At 38.5% G+C, this 14,465-nt stretch overlaps 1 pseudogene; it reads right to left on the reverse strand.

Moving 5' to 3' along the window:
- Positions 1-322: 322 nt before the first annotated feature.
- Positions 323-14,081, reverse strand: LOC122139681 (annotated as a pseudogene).
- Positions 14,082-14,465: the final 384 nt, after the last annotated feature.

Genomic DNA, 14,465 nt, shown 5'->3' on the forward strand with positions numbered 1-14,465 from the left:
CACATTTCTGTTTTTAAACATTCTCCTAAATGTAGTGAACCTGAACGATTTTAATGAAATGTCTGAATTGCTGGCGTGATTTTATTAAAGAAACACGAATGGAGATGTACCACTAGATGGCAGGATGGCACTAGTAGTTTCAGAAGCCATTATTCATTTTTTTTTTAAATTTGCCAAAATGATTGACATGCCAAGTGCTCATTCTGACACTCTGAACATATAACCATTTAAAATTAGTGAACTATTTGCAACCATAAGGTTAATTTACTATAAAAACATTTACTTTCACACTTAATGACTAAATTAAAACAAGACACATCAATGATATTGCATGTCTTTATAGAAAAAATAAGCATTTCACATTTCAAAACTTTTTTGCCTATTTTTCCAAGTTTTTTTTTTTTTTTTTTGGTCAGTTTAAATTTTTATAGTTCCTACATTTACGTGGTAAATAAACATTTTGGCAATAGCCATGCTCGTTCAGTCTCTCCTCCGCCGAGGCACAGTCCTTAACGTCTTCCAGCTGAGGTGGTGGAGACAGTCTGGAAGTGTCCACGTTTCAGAGACGTGGCAAACCGTCAGTGAAGAACAAGCATTTAAGACAGTCCTGCTTAAGGTAGAACAGACGTGCTGCAGTCCTATTCTGCTCCTGACAAACATCTCCGGATGTCCACTACCGTCGGTCGGCCCGGATGATGAACAATTCCATTCTCAGCTTGAATTAATGCAGTAGCATGAGGCTTAGCTCTGAGTCCAGTTCCAACATACTGATGAGCCGTGACTCATCAGTAGTCAAAAGGCACCGTGCGTCCAGCACAGACTGCGGCTCCTGTACACATTTCTGCTGATTTACATGCCTTGGTTTCCTAATCTACACAGTTCAGACAAGAGCAAAACTGACAACAACAACAACATAACCCTCCCTCAAAATGACAAGGAACAACAAGTTGAAATAGGAACAAAAGTACTGTAATGTTTAAAAATAAACACACAAAACCAACCATAGGTGTTGCCCAAGTCATTCTGCCAACTATAATTAACCAGAGCGATGAGAGTTTAACACAGTACAGGCATTTGGCCTAGTCAACAAAACTGGACACTGAATATATTCATGGCATCAGAGGGGCCGTCGTCGCCTCTCCAAGCAGTTTGTAACAATGACAGCTGCCAGCTGCAACCACACTTGTAGGGTTTTGTGCAAAAGGTTCAGTGCAAAACCAAAAAAAAATGATAATTTTGTGCAGGTCAGTTATGGGAAGGATAGCGAGAGGCTGACCTTGAACCTTTACGCATATTATATAGTTCTATCAGAAGTCCTTCATTTGATCTAATCCAGCGTGTCAACATTAAAATCACATTTTAAGCTTATTCTCATCACAAGGTGACTTTTATTTTTTACATGGTAAAATATTTTAAAACAAATCCTAATTGTTGCTGATCCACATGTCTACACTGGAGACGCCAGCACAACATTAACCTAAACGCTAAATGCTGGACCTTTCAGAATCACTTCAGTGGGCCAATTACTTCAAAATCAAAGACCTACTTTTAAATGATATTCAAACTGTTTTCCAAGTTAGCAGATGATGTCATTCAAATACATACGGTGTTGATTTGGCCAGTTTATGAAGAGCGCGGGTAAAACTGACTGCCAGCCCGAAGTAACTGAGAAACACTGAGAATACTACCACAAAGAAAAATAGTTCAGAAAAAGTGATTCCTTTCCACTTCTTGGAACCCGTCAAATTTAGATCTTCACATTGTAAAGCGGTTTAGATGCCTACTGAGATGAATCGGATGCTGAATATGGATGCTGTAAATGTACCCATTTTAATCACTTAGAGCACCCATGCAGAGAGAAGAGCGTGGGGAAGATTTTGGAAAACATCAATGCTAATAATCGATCGAAAAGGAGTGAAAAACAGTACTTGATGACCTGCTGTGTGCAGAACGAAGCCACAGCCGAAAGCTTATTGAGATATTCTATAGATAGATACCGGCTTAAAAGTGCTCATTTAAAAAGAAAGTTACAGCCGTTGAACCTTCTCTTACCCTTTGTTAAATTTTGCTCTGGTCTCACTATTCCACATTCAAATGAAATATCTGGAAGCCATGTTAAGCAAGAGCCTTTGTCCAATCACTCATTTTTCTGTAAACAGTGACTCAAATTGGCTATGACCTTTCCAGAGTTGGACACCTTGGAAATGGACAGTTGTACACGTTTTCTCTCACTCAGTTGAATAGCAACAGCAAAAAACAAACAAAACAAACAAATGGGAAAATATTAACGACAACAACCACAACTGAATAAAAATAATTGCACATTAACCATCTGATATAAAGACACTAAAAAAAAAGGTAGAAAAAGAAGAGTATGCGCACAAAAGGACAAATACAGAAACAAAATGAAGTAGGAGAAACATGCACAATGACAGTAGGGGTGAGAGCGATTGCTTTGCACCTTTTTTTTTTTTTTTTTTTTCTAAAGTGTCACCCTTTGGCAAAGAAACGTTTCACAGCAGTACCTTACATCACACCGGTTAAACTCAGAGACAACAAATACAGAGACGGAGAGCCAGATCTCTGCTTGTATTTCTTTGCCTTGACTTTCACTGTACCATGTCCCTCTGTGGCGCTGAACACTCGTGTCCTATGCGATCATGTATTGAGTGATGGCTCTGAGCGCGTACAGCAGCTCGGCCTGCAGTCGTGCCTCCATCACTAACAAATTTACATGAACCTAAAAGACAAAACGACAGGAAGATTTGTTTTAATACTGTATAGCCAATTTAAGTAGATGGTATATTTTATTATCTTGTTTCATGGCAAGAACAAAATAACAAAAGCCATACAATTATCAAATGAAATGGTTTAAAAAATGTGTTTATTGTTGAGTATCATATTTGATACATCAGGCTTTTATAGCTCATTTAGTATGATAGGATAATATGGAGCTCACACATCTCAGTTTTACTAAAAGGCCTTTTACTTGCTAAAATATACATACTATCAGTCAAACGACAGAATGCATGAAGTAGATTGAGTGCAAAATGTTTTGATCATGATTATAATTTAGAGAATTTACACATCAAATATGATGCATTAGGCTTTGTGGGGTTAAGTACATGCTACTGAAGTGTACGCAGCACGAGTTTTGATAGGAAATCACCTTGTCTGAAGCTTTGACAGGGGCCCAGGACAGTGGGCATAGAGGGGTCTTGCTTGAGTCAGGATAGCAGGCCACAGCTTTAATATAAAGTTTCAATCCACGCTCCAGTAATCGGTTGACTTCGCCATAATCATAGTCATCGTATCTGAGGGCAAAAGTGTCAATGTAAGTGCTTCCTTTTTTTTTTGCCTTTTTCAGCATTTTCGAAACTAGTTGTTAAGTCACAATATGTGAGTGTGGAGTTAAAAGCTTGCCATTAGACTTAATTTCATGTTGTTTTTTTTTGCATTCAAAATGCAAACTTGTGGCAAAATGCAAAATTGTGGAAAAAACCAGGGAACCAGGGTACCTGATGCCATAGATACAATGAATGTAGTTCCAGATGGCTCGTTTGAGATCGGGGCTGTGAGGGAAAGGGAGGGAGGCCACATTGCGGAATCGCTCGTCTAACAAGTGCCCTATATCAGAGTAGAGCCTGTTCACCAATGAGAAGCCGTGATCCTCCCATGAATAGTCCTGCACAGAAAGACGAATAAATATAAATAAATGTTACGTTACGGTGGTATTTTAAAGACTGTTAAAGTGCATAATTTCTACAATGGCTTATAAACTACCATTCAAAAGTTTGATGTCAATGTTTCTGAAAGAAGTCTTTTATGCTCACCAAGGCTGCATTTATTTGATAAAAATTATATTGTGAAATTATATTATAATACAAAATAACTAATTTCTACTTGAATATATTTTAAAATGAAATTTATTCCTGCGATATCGATGCTGAATTTTCAGCATGATGTCTTCAGTGGTCACTTTATCCTTCAGAAATATGCTGATTTGCTGCTCAAGAAAAAAGATTTATATTATCAAGATTTTCCTTTAATTAATTGAAAATTCAAAAGAACAGCATTTATTACAGTGCCCTTATTATGGATTTTTGAAAATGACCTTTCATGCAGTGTGTAACACAGCTCTCAGTGAATGAAAACATCCTGCAAAGTTTTACGGCTGAAAGTGCACCGTGTATAAAGTTAACGCAACGTTAAGTTGCATATGATTTCCATTCAAATCAAATGCAGAAAGCCTACTTGAATGAAACTAGCATTTGAGAGGATTAGCAGCGGCACAGCGCTTCCTTTTAAGGTTTTGAGAGTAACATTAAGTGCTGACAGTCTTGAGAAGGAAGGGCATGAGCTGTAATTCTGACCCTTAGTACCCTTTTATGCTACTACTTTTGGTAGGTGACACCCAATGCAAAGCCCCCACCTGCACCCGGAATACTTGGAAATGGTCCTCCTCCCGTCTGGCAAATTCCTGGTAGCCGAATTCTGGGTCTGTGACGAAGCGGGAGGGGTCTGCGGAGAACATCGACTCGTCCTCCTCCTCCACATCTGATACGGAGTTGCATTTGAGAAAGAGAAAAGCAGGTTACGAAAGAGGGTCCATGAGGGAGCGATATATACACAAGAAAAGGCCCTTGTGTAAAAATAAATCTCTAAACACTCAATCCAAAATTACACATCCTGTTTACAGCAGCATTGAGAAACATGGTTACACGACACACTGGCTTTAGACTGATGAACATCTTACCTGCATGTAGGAGTGTCTGCGAATGGAGTCGGTCTCCTTTTCTTTCCTTGATCTCTTCCTCTGATTTTTGAATTTGTTCTCGAAGGTAAGCAAATTCACAGATGGAGTCTAAGGACTAAAAAAAAGAGCCAACAATGCAGGTTATGCATGTATTACAACGGACTTCACACGGCTTGCACACTGCTGTAACTAGGGATGTCAAAAATATTGTTACTTAAGTACCAAGCTGATATCAGAGTTAAAAAAAAAAAAAAAAAAAAAAAAAAATGATAGCAGTCTTTCTACAGTGTTTATAGTGTCAACTCAATTCCCAAGCACTCAAGTGGTATCACCATGATCAAAGACAGCCTATTATAAAAATTACAGAAGAGCAGGAAGACTGATGTTCTGATGTTTAATTTTTTTTTTTTTTTGGGTTGAGTTCATTTGTAGTTTGTGATATAATTCAAGTAATTTTATTGTACACTTCTATTTTTTAAATATTTTATGAAAGAAGTCTCTTATGCTCACTATGGGTACTGTTATTCAATCAAAAACACATTAAAACGGTATTATTGTGAATATATTACATTTAAAATTACTTTTTCTTTTTTTAATGTATCTTAAAATGTAGTTTATTCCTGTGATGCCAAGCTAAATTTTCTGCATCATTACTCCAGCCATCAGTTTCACATGATCCTTCAGAAATCATTTTAATATGCTTTTTAATGAATGTGCTTTCATGCATCCTTGCTGAATATTTTTTTTTATTATTTTAATCTTCCTTACCCCAAACTTTTGAACAGAAGTAAATAATAATACTGCAGTTACATTTGGGGAAAAATAAAATAATTGCACTGTTTACTTGCCTTTATGTTCTTGCCAATTACTGATTATGTATTTTTGCGATAGCAGCGCAAAAGGTTGTGGGTTTGATTCCCAGGGAACACATGTTAGGTAAAAAATGTTAGCCTGAATGCACTGTAAGTCGCTTTGGATAAAAGCATCTGCTAAATGCATAAATGTAAATGTATTTTATCTGTTTTTTTATCTAGCAGCTGTTTTTTTTTTTTTTTTTATCAAACCCAAACAAACCTAACCTCGTTTACCAACTGAAATGAATGATCATCCGTACCCTTCGCCGTGGCGCCTTCTCTGTGGGTCCAGCAAGGGATGGCGATAAGGCAGTGTTGCCGTTGGCAGCGTCACAGAGACAGTAGCCAGGGGGCGTGCCATGATGCACTCTGGGAGTGGGAGTGGTGTCCGAGTCAGAACCAGAACCGAAAACAAAACTGCAGAGGGAGTGACAGTGGGCCAGCAGAACCACGGCCTGGACGAGCTCAGCCAGAGACCAGCACTGCTCCCCGTCTTGAGCAGAGCCTGTATGTGCGAGCGTGCCGTGAGCCAAGGCTGATGGGGCCAGGACCTTGTTGATGTGATCAAGGTGCTGTAGACGCAGGGGTGCAGCCTCTAACCCCTGAAGCCATAACGGGTCTCCGTCAGCCAGCAGGAAACTGAGCCGAGTGCAGAGACACCAGGTACCTACAGTGATGCCGCGCCGCAGCCTGAAACACAAATACATTTATCAATTAACCTGAGATATTATTTGAGACTGTGACTGATTGTAGAACATATTCATACCATGATGGCAATGTGGTGGCGGGTAGTGCACGGGCAATGGGCCATCCATATAGAGGATGTAGTGCTGTGTGCGCAGGAAACTCTCCAGGTACTGTGGGTGAGAGGCCATCTGCTGAGACACCGAGTCCAGGCGCCCCCTGTTGGCCAGAGCCTTCATACACAAGAGAGAAGCCCGGTCTTTCTCAGAGTTCACCATCACCTGCCAAAAGGAATAAAACACAGCAATGAGAAATGGACAAACAAAAGGCAGATAAAAAAAAAGCATGAATGAAAAACAAATATTCAGTGTGTTTTTTTAGGTTAATCTTAAAGGTGCTGTGTGTAGGATTGACACCGAGTGGTTGAACTAGGTATTGCAGTCCAAATTCAAAATATTGGAGAGGTTTTCACCCGGACTTGACGCACACGCAGGTTGCCAGATTGACGACACAAACAGGAACGAGCGCACTTGATGATGAACTAAATTAAATATACGCTGTGTTTTCCGTTAACTGGCAACCCGGGGTGCTGAAATACAATTGGGAAAACTGGCAGTGGGTGGGTTCCAAAACATTTTTGGCCAGAACGCACATTTTCAAAGGTGAATAACTGACTGTAGCATTGTTTTTCAGATAAACAAGTATGTTAATTTAGCATTTTTCTTAAATATCTGCAAACATATTGTGGGTATTTTTATGCCTTAGTAGAGTCAAAATCCTCCTTTAAAGGAACCACCTTAAAATAACTTTCACTAGTGTTTGCAGCATTCCTCAAATAGTTCCTAACAAAAAAATAAAGAAGTAAAGGAATAGTAGCAAACAAACACCGCGTCTGCCACGGGTCCTGCGGGCATCGAGGGACAGTAATAAACATTCCACACTAACAGCGACCCACTGCTGTTTCAGACCAGACAGACGTCTGTCGACCTCAATCTCCTACTTTCACACCCCAAGACGCTTAAAATACATCCAGATTATAAAAATGGCTATGGACACCATACCCATGTATAATCACAGACACAACTTCGGAGTTGTGGTTCAATCGTCCGTATTTAGCATAGGAGACTATTTTAGACAATTTGTGGAAATGAAATCGATGTCCGATGTCCTGTTTGACTGGTGTTGAGGATTGAGATCTGCTGATTCATGTCTTCATGTTTTTAAATGCTGACTGTGAAGGCCTACCGAGGCCTTGTGCCTGCGCCTTTGGCCTGCTTTGTGTCTGACTGTGGGATTATGAGAATCCTGCCCACTCCCCTCCTGTTTGAGTGTCTCACAGAGAGAGAGAGCAGAGGAAGAAACAGGAGATTGGCAAGAAGTGAGAGAGAAACTGAAGCAATTAGAAGCAGAGCTGGTGAAATCAGGTTTGATTGGACTAGAGAATACATTTATAAAAAAAAAAAAAAAAAAATTACCCATTAACTAATTTACCCATTAATTTATCAGTGCATAAGATTCTAAAGAAAATGTTTTATAAATGTGCACCAAACTGTAGTTACAATCTCTACTTTGAAATTACTTAATTTTTCTGTTGATGTAACATGGCTTGGGGGGAAAAACAATTCAATTTCACAATTCCACACAGAAATGCGTCACATTATTGAAGTTCAATGCAATTTGAAGGCCATTTTAAAGGTCAGCGACACATTTTGACACAATAGTGGTATATATTTTAATTAACTAACAGCACTGGAACTACAATAGCTCTAGGGCAATATGGGCAAAATATTACCGCAGTATTTTTTTCCCACATCATTCGATATCAATATTTATCTCATACTATTAATGGAGAAAGAAACTGCTTTCCACGTGTTTAAGGCCTTGAGAGTGAATGTAAACATAATTTGTTGGTTTACAAGCAAATGTCTACGTCTACACTAATTTTTAATTCAAAGTCCCACAAAACCCCCCCCCCCCCAAAAAAAAAAATTGTCCAATTATTTTTTATCATTATTATTGCTTTAATAAGTACATTTTATTATATAATAGTAATATAACAGTAAATTTCTTTAAGTTAAACCAAACTTTTATTTTGTCAGTTTGTCATGAAGACCTTTGAGTTTCAGTTTTGCATTTGATGGTGAAATGCTGGTGAAATGAGTCTCATGCAGCTCTGCAGATGAACTGTCCTCATATAATGAGACGACAGACGCTGAAAACTCATGATAAAAACTGTGCCGCTCATTCAAAATGAACATGTAGACTTTTAAGTGACACTGACCTGATCATCTAGAAGGCTAAATATTCATTTGCTCAAGTTTATTATCGATATTATGAATTGTTTCTCAATGAATATTGTTTTATCGTCTATCCCTAGTCTTGGCTCTCATTTCTAGTATGTGATATGAGATCGGTTGTAGTGTTTGACCGTGAGAGGGTGGCCTCTGTACTTCCTTCGAGTAAACCCTCACTCCGTGGGTCTGGCTGTAGTTAGTCATGGCGATGAACGGGTCAGTTACACTTTCTAGGGTGGGGGGAGAGAAGAGGATGAGCTCTGACTGAACGCAAACATGAACATGGTCACGTATTGACTGAAATCTTGTTACATAGTTACGAGGGACAACTGAGAGCCGTGGCCAAAACAGCTCCGGGCCATCATAACTCTTCCTGACAGTACTGAAGAGTCACACTGACAGCACGGCATGTACAATCCCTTTGAGTCACTATACATTTTTGGTCTCCAAATACCACTTAAAATCACATTAAAGAACTGATAGCAATTAGCCAATTGAAAATCTGTTCACGTTTTACAGTGCTGAATTTTGTTGGGGAAAATATGTGGGTAATAATTACACCCAGGCCTACAGACTGCTTGTCCTGTCATAGTTCTTCATACAGTGTCTGACAGAAAAGAGAGGGTTATAAATAGTCCTAGAGGACAGCTGAGATAGCACATGCATAGATAAGTAAGAAACGCCATTCCTGCACAAGGGACACTATGAAATAAAGAAAAAAGGGTTTTATTCGTGGGATGTCAGAAATATCTCTCCAGACAGGTTCCTCAAGTAAATGTTCATGAAAGGGAATGAACTTAAACACTAAACCGTCGGTCAATATTTGCTTCTTAACCCAATTTAACATGCAATTCCGATGAAAAGTAGTTTTGCACTGAGGTGCAGACAGTGGTTTGTCCTCTATTGGGAAATGTGTCAGCTTAATCTGTTTACCGAGGTATTTTTGAATGTCTGAAACTTAACATTTAATATAAAGTCATTTAAAAAAAAAAAAAAAAAAAAAAAAAAAAAAATGACACTACATCTGGTTGATGACTAATTTTAAGAGGCAACTTGATGAAACAGGAACAAAGACGTTCTCTTTTATCAAGGAAGAAGATCTGTGTCAAGGTGGCGATGAAAGCTGCGATATGTTTCTGCCCGAGATACAGGTGTCTTGTCATTCAATTCAGTCGAGGCTTGCGAAACATGTGCAAGCAAAACATACCTTACAAAGCATCACAGACTAACATTACACTTACCTAGAAAGTCTGGAATTTATACTCCAGATCAAGTGCCTATCCAAATCTATTTCTGCATAGCTTCCATACATTTGTTGTGTCCCAAATGACATCACTACTGACTAATATATGAACTTTATATCCAATACTGGAATCTAATAATCTGTTTCCCCTGTATTACATAAAGAAAGGCTGCAACAGTTGAGTGCATGAAATGTTCAACATTCCACACTTAATTTTTTGGTTAATTAAGTGCATCATCTTGGTATATGAAGTGTACTTTTTCTTTCTGGAATTTCCAGTGTTAACATACTACTGTAAAAAATGCTTTTTCAATTAAAACAAAGATGCATTTTATAAGGAAAAACTATTTCAATCTTTCTAGTTTAAAATTTCATGTTTAACTCAATATGTTACTTGCCAATTTATTTTTGCAATTGTTTGTAAAATTTGCTAGCAAGTATTTATACTATAAAATGGCACAGAATAGTGCACGTGAAGTGGGATGTACCTACTGTTAAGATACCATAAGCATTCTGCGCTGGGAAAAGCTCTAAGAATATAGAAGTGAAAATACGGTCAACCAAGAGCCATATCGGCACATAGGAACAAGTAATTTAAACAAGACTAAGATGTTGAGGTCAGCCTCAAACAACAGTTCAAACACTATTCTCCATTGGGACGCAAGTACAAGTGCACTTTCCCTGGTAAACAGATCACATGTCTCCGAGCCTGGTCGCAATGCCCAAAACTCCTCAGCGGTGACCCAGAAAAACAGGCAACTGCAAATACAGATATATTCAACATGCTATCATGGTTCAATACAGAGTGTTCATTTCATAGCCCGTATCAGCAACCGGCAGCAGTCTGTATCCCTGGAACGATACAAAACAACTTGCAATTAACTACTAATGAAACTTCAGAGGGAAATTAGAGACTAATGCAAGTCATATGAGAAGCAGAGAGACGCTCGCACACCCACACAGGCACGGCTCAATGAAACGCTGCAGCAGATGCTCTCAACTGAGGTTTCTGTGTATATATCAAGCTGCGATCGACAAAAGATGTTGGTTAAACTTGTCAATTAGGGTTTAAAGTTTATACATAACACCAGCACAGTTCTTGGTCAACAGCGTGAGGTTATTTTGAAACTTGGGGCAATTTTTTTTTTGTCAACACACACAGGATGCCTCATCAGCACCAGCAACATGCACCGACATGTCTTTACCAACAGTCAACACGAAACAGGAAGTCAGTCTCATATCCTCTTGGCGAGTCCCTCAAATTCAGCCGAAATCTTGTTTATTGGGTAAAGGTGCAACTTTCAGCAATCATAATTCCTGTTTCCGTGAACAGTGACAGCATACACGTCCTTTAAATAATAATTCAGTTATTTGTTTGATTAAAACAAGTTAAAGCGCTACACAAAGCAGCATCGGTGTGATATAGTAGAGATACAAAAAAAAAGTGCAAGATCACTCCATGAACAAACAAAACAGCAGTTAGATTTGAATATATTTGCATGTACTCTTGTGTTTAGATTTGAATGAGTTCATGTTTATTCTAGGTTACCAAATTGTTTAAAATATCATCTTTTGTGTCCTGCAGAAGAAAATAAGTCATACAGGTTTGAAACTACTTAGGTAAGTGACACCAGAATTTTTATGTATGGGTGAACGATCTCTTTAATTGTGTGACATTTCAACACTTAAATAAAACAGACAAACATAAGCCTACTCCTCATCTTTTGTCATTTGAGGACGGTCTAAACATGAGTCTCTAAATGACGATGGAGGGGGCCTTCGGTTCAGAATAAGAGCAAGATGCGATATTCAATCTGCATTCTCAGAAGGCTTGGAGGGCTCAGTCCATGACATGCGCAAATGCCCCAACTGTTGCACAAACCCCATTTCTCTCCCTCTCTACAAAGGAAACACTATTTTGGCTTGCCAACCTGGAAGCCAGGAAGAACAAAACAGCCAGCTGCACCTCACTGGGGGCTGGACTGAAACAAGGCCTGCAGCAAACACACACACACACACACACACACAGACAAACACGGCAAGCCACATATGGATGCAGTCAGACAACCAGGAAGACTGACATTAACATAAGCAGACAGTGTGACATACATTCAAGTCGCTTGCATATGACGCACAGTGAAGTGAAGGCAGATTATTGATGAATCACATTTCCGCTTGGGAAGTCCAAGATTTGGTTTGCTGTTAAAATCAGTTGTCTGTTATTTTGCCTTCTTTGTGCTTTTGTGGTCTTCATATTCAGAAGTGAATAATGGCCAGCTATGCTTTAAACGTATATCTATAAATAAGCTACATAAAGGATTGCAATACATGTTTAAATTTTACCGTACTGTTCTGACAAGGTTACAAAAGCAGCAATGTCAGGAGTCAGGATATTAAAAATGCTCTCTATGTGAAACACATCAGGGAGCTTTGAAACACGTATTGTGCCATTATAACACTTATCACCTACAAACATTTTTTTTTTTGAAGAGTATCTTTTACAAATGGACCAGTGGTTAGTTGAGGGAAAAAAAGAAAACGAGTTTAATAATGTTAACAATCTAAGTAGTGCACAAGCCTAGGGTATTTTCTTATGGGCTGGCAAATGAGAGCATATTTCTGAGAAATGTTTAAATGGCACATTCCTCTATTGTTCTCCTGTATGCGCAGCAGCGCCATCCCAACAGCGCCATCACAGGTTGCAGGAGGTACTGCAGGCGAATGAGGAGAAAAACAACTTTGATTGGCAGTACATCAGCATCACATCACACAAACGGGAGAAAGAGAAAACACTCACACAAGACCAAAAAGTCAAGCGTAATGAAATGTCATTAATACATCTTCCTGTGCAGACTGTCGTGTCACGGTTTAAGGCTGTAACTACAAAGAGCTTTGTGAACTGCGAAAAATTACACTACGACAGCGCCACAGACAAATGATTTTCATTTTCACAAAAGCTTATACGCAATCATTTGGCTAAAGAATGTACTTAAACGTGAAAATAAATACCAAATGAAGGAAAAAATGATGAGTTGAACGTTCTAGAGATGAATGCTTCTATGTCGATACGACCCAAAAATACTCAATCGTGTATAAAACAGAAGATTCTTCTTACAAGCAACTCAACAAAAAGCTCAGACGTGACGGAGAGTGTCAAACCCACAAAACTTCAACATGCCAACATCACTAGAAAAGCTTATTGTCATGTAACGTTAGGTTTAGATTATTGGTAAACCCATAACCATGACTTAATCTGCACCAAAGGCTTTCAAGATTGTTCCACACTGCAGTTTTAATTCCTCGTGGATCTTAAATGTTTTTTTAAACTGTTAATACCTGGAATATTCAACAAATACATACCTTTAATAAGTAATCAACATAGTTGCAACGACACAATGGCTATCTAAACCAAATCGAAGCATGAACGGAGCATATGCACGACAAAGAAGCTTATTAAGATGATCTCTGTCATGAATGCAATGGATTTGCACAGCTTTTCATTACATGAAATACAAAAACAAAAAGACAAAATATGTCAAAGGATCACTATTGTGAAGCTGCATTAGATTACAGACGAACTGCAGCACAAACGTTAACTCCAAGCAGCTTTACATCGTGAAAACACTTCTGTCTTATCAAAAATGAAGTAAATTTCAGGAATAATAAATAATTAATACAATGAATTAGCGTATAAAACTCGAAGCAAATAGTAATCGTTTGAAAAGTAGCGATTAGAATAACAATACAAACGCGGACTGATCTCACAAATATATGTGAATGATATTCGTGTATGCTAGAAAATAACGGATATTATAGTTACTTATGGCGACGAGTCTTTTCTTTCAAAGAGGGATTTTTGAATATGTATTCAAAAATAATGACACGTATATGTTTGAGGAGCGTTTTAAACACGAATGAATGAACGACATTAAAGAGTTGAGGCTTTTGCTAAGTAACGTTAGATTAACTGTCAACTTTGAAACTTCCCAGCAAGAGTCTACATAACGTCCAGCTACAGTTATTATCTTCACTTCAGGAATTATGTTACCTGATTTTGAACGAACTGGCACTGGGTTCCAAGGCGATAGTCCATGTTTTTCGTGCAGATGATCATTTTCCTCTCCGTGTGTGCATGAATGCGGCTCCTTTGGCTTTCTTGGTTCTTCTCAGCGACTCGCTAACAAAGGCCAAGCCGCTTTGAGCTCTACATGTCCGGACATAGAGCTGCAGTGTCACTGGGCGAAAAAACTATTGACTGACACTTCTACAGTGATGGCGTCCAATCAGAGCGCTAGGGAGGCGGGTCTAAGAGTGGAGTGCAGGCCAATCAAATTTTAGTGCGAGCCAATGAGCGTTGACATGCGGTGGAAAAGTACCTGTCTGTTAAACTCGTTAAGCCCGCCTACTTTCATGACGCAACGCAATGATTACAGATGATTAAATTTTTTGTATTAATATAAAGTAAAATAACAACTACAATTGTAAACATAGAGACCAAGCAAAAGAAAAAAAAACTATTAATACAAGATTATACACAGAGACAGACATTTTTCCAGTGTAAAAAAAAAAAAAAAAAAACCACCGGCATAATAAAATTACATCTTAAAAAGACACAAAGGAAGATCTAAGCACTG

Source organism: Cyprinus carpio, chromosome B14 (genome assembly GCF_018340385.1).
Source record: "Cyprinus carpio isolate SPL01 chromosome B14, ASM1834038v1, whole genome shotgun sequence".
Classification (NCBI taxonomy): Eukaryota; Metazoa; Chordata; class Actinopteri; order Cypriniformes; family Cyprinidae; genus Cyprinus; species Cyprinus carpio.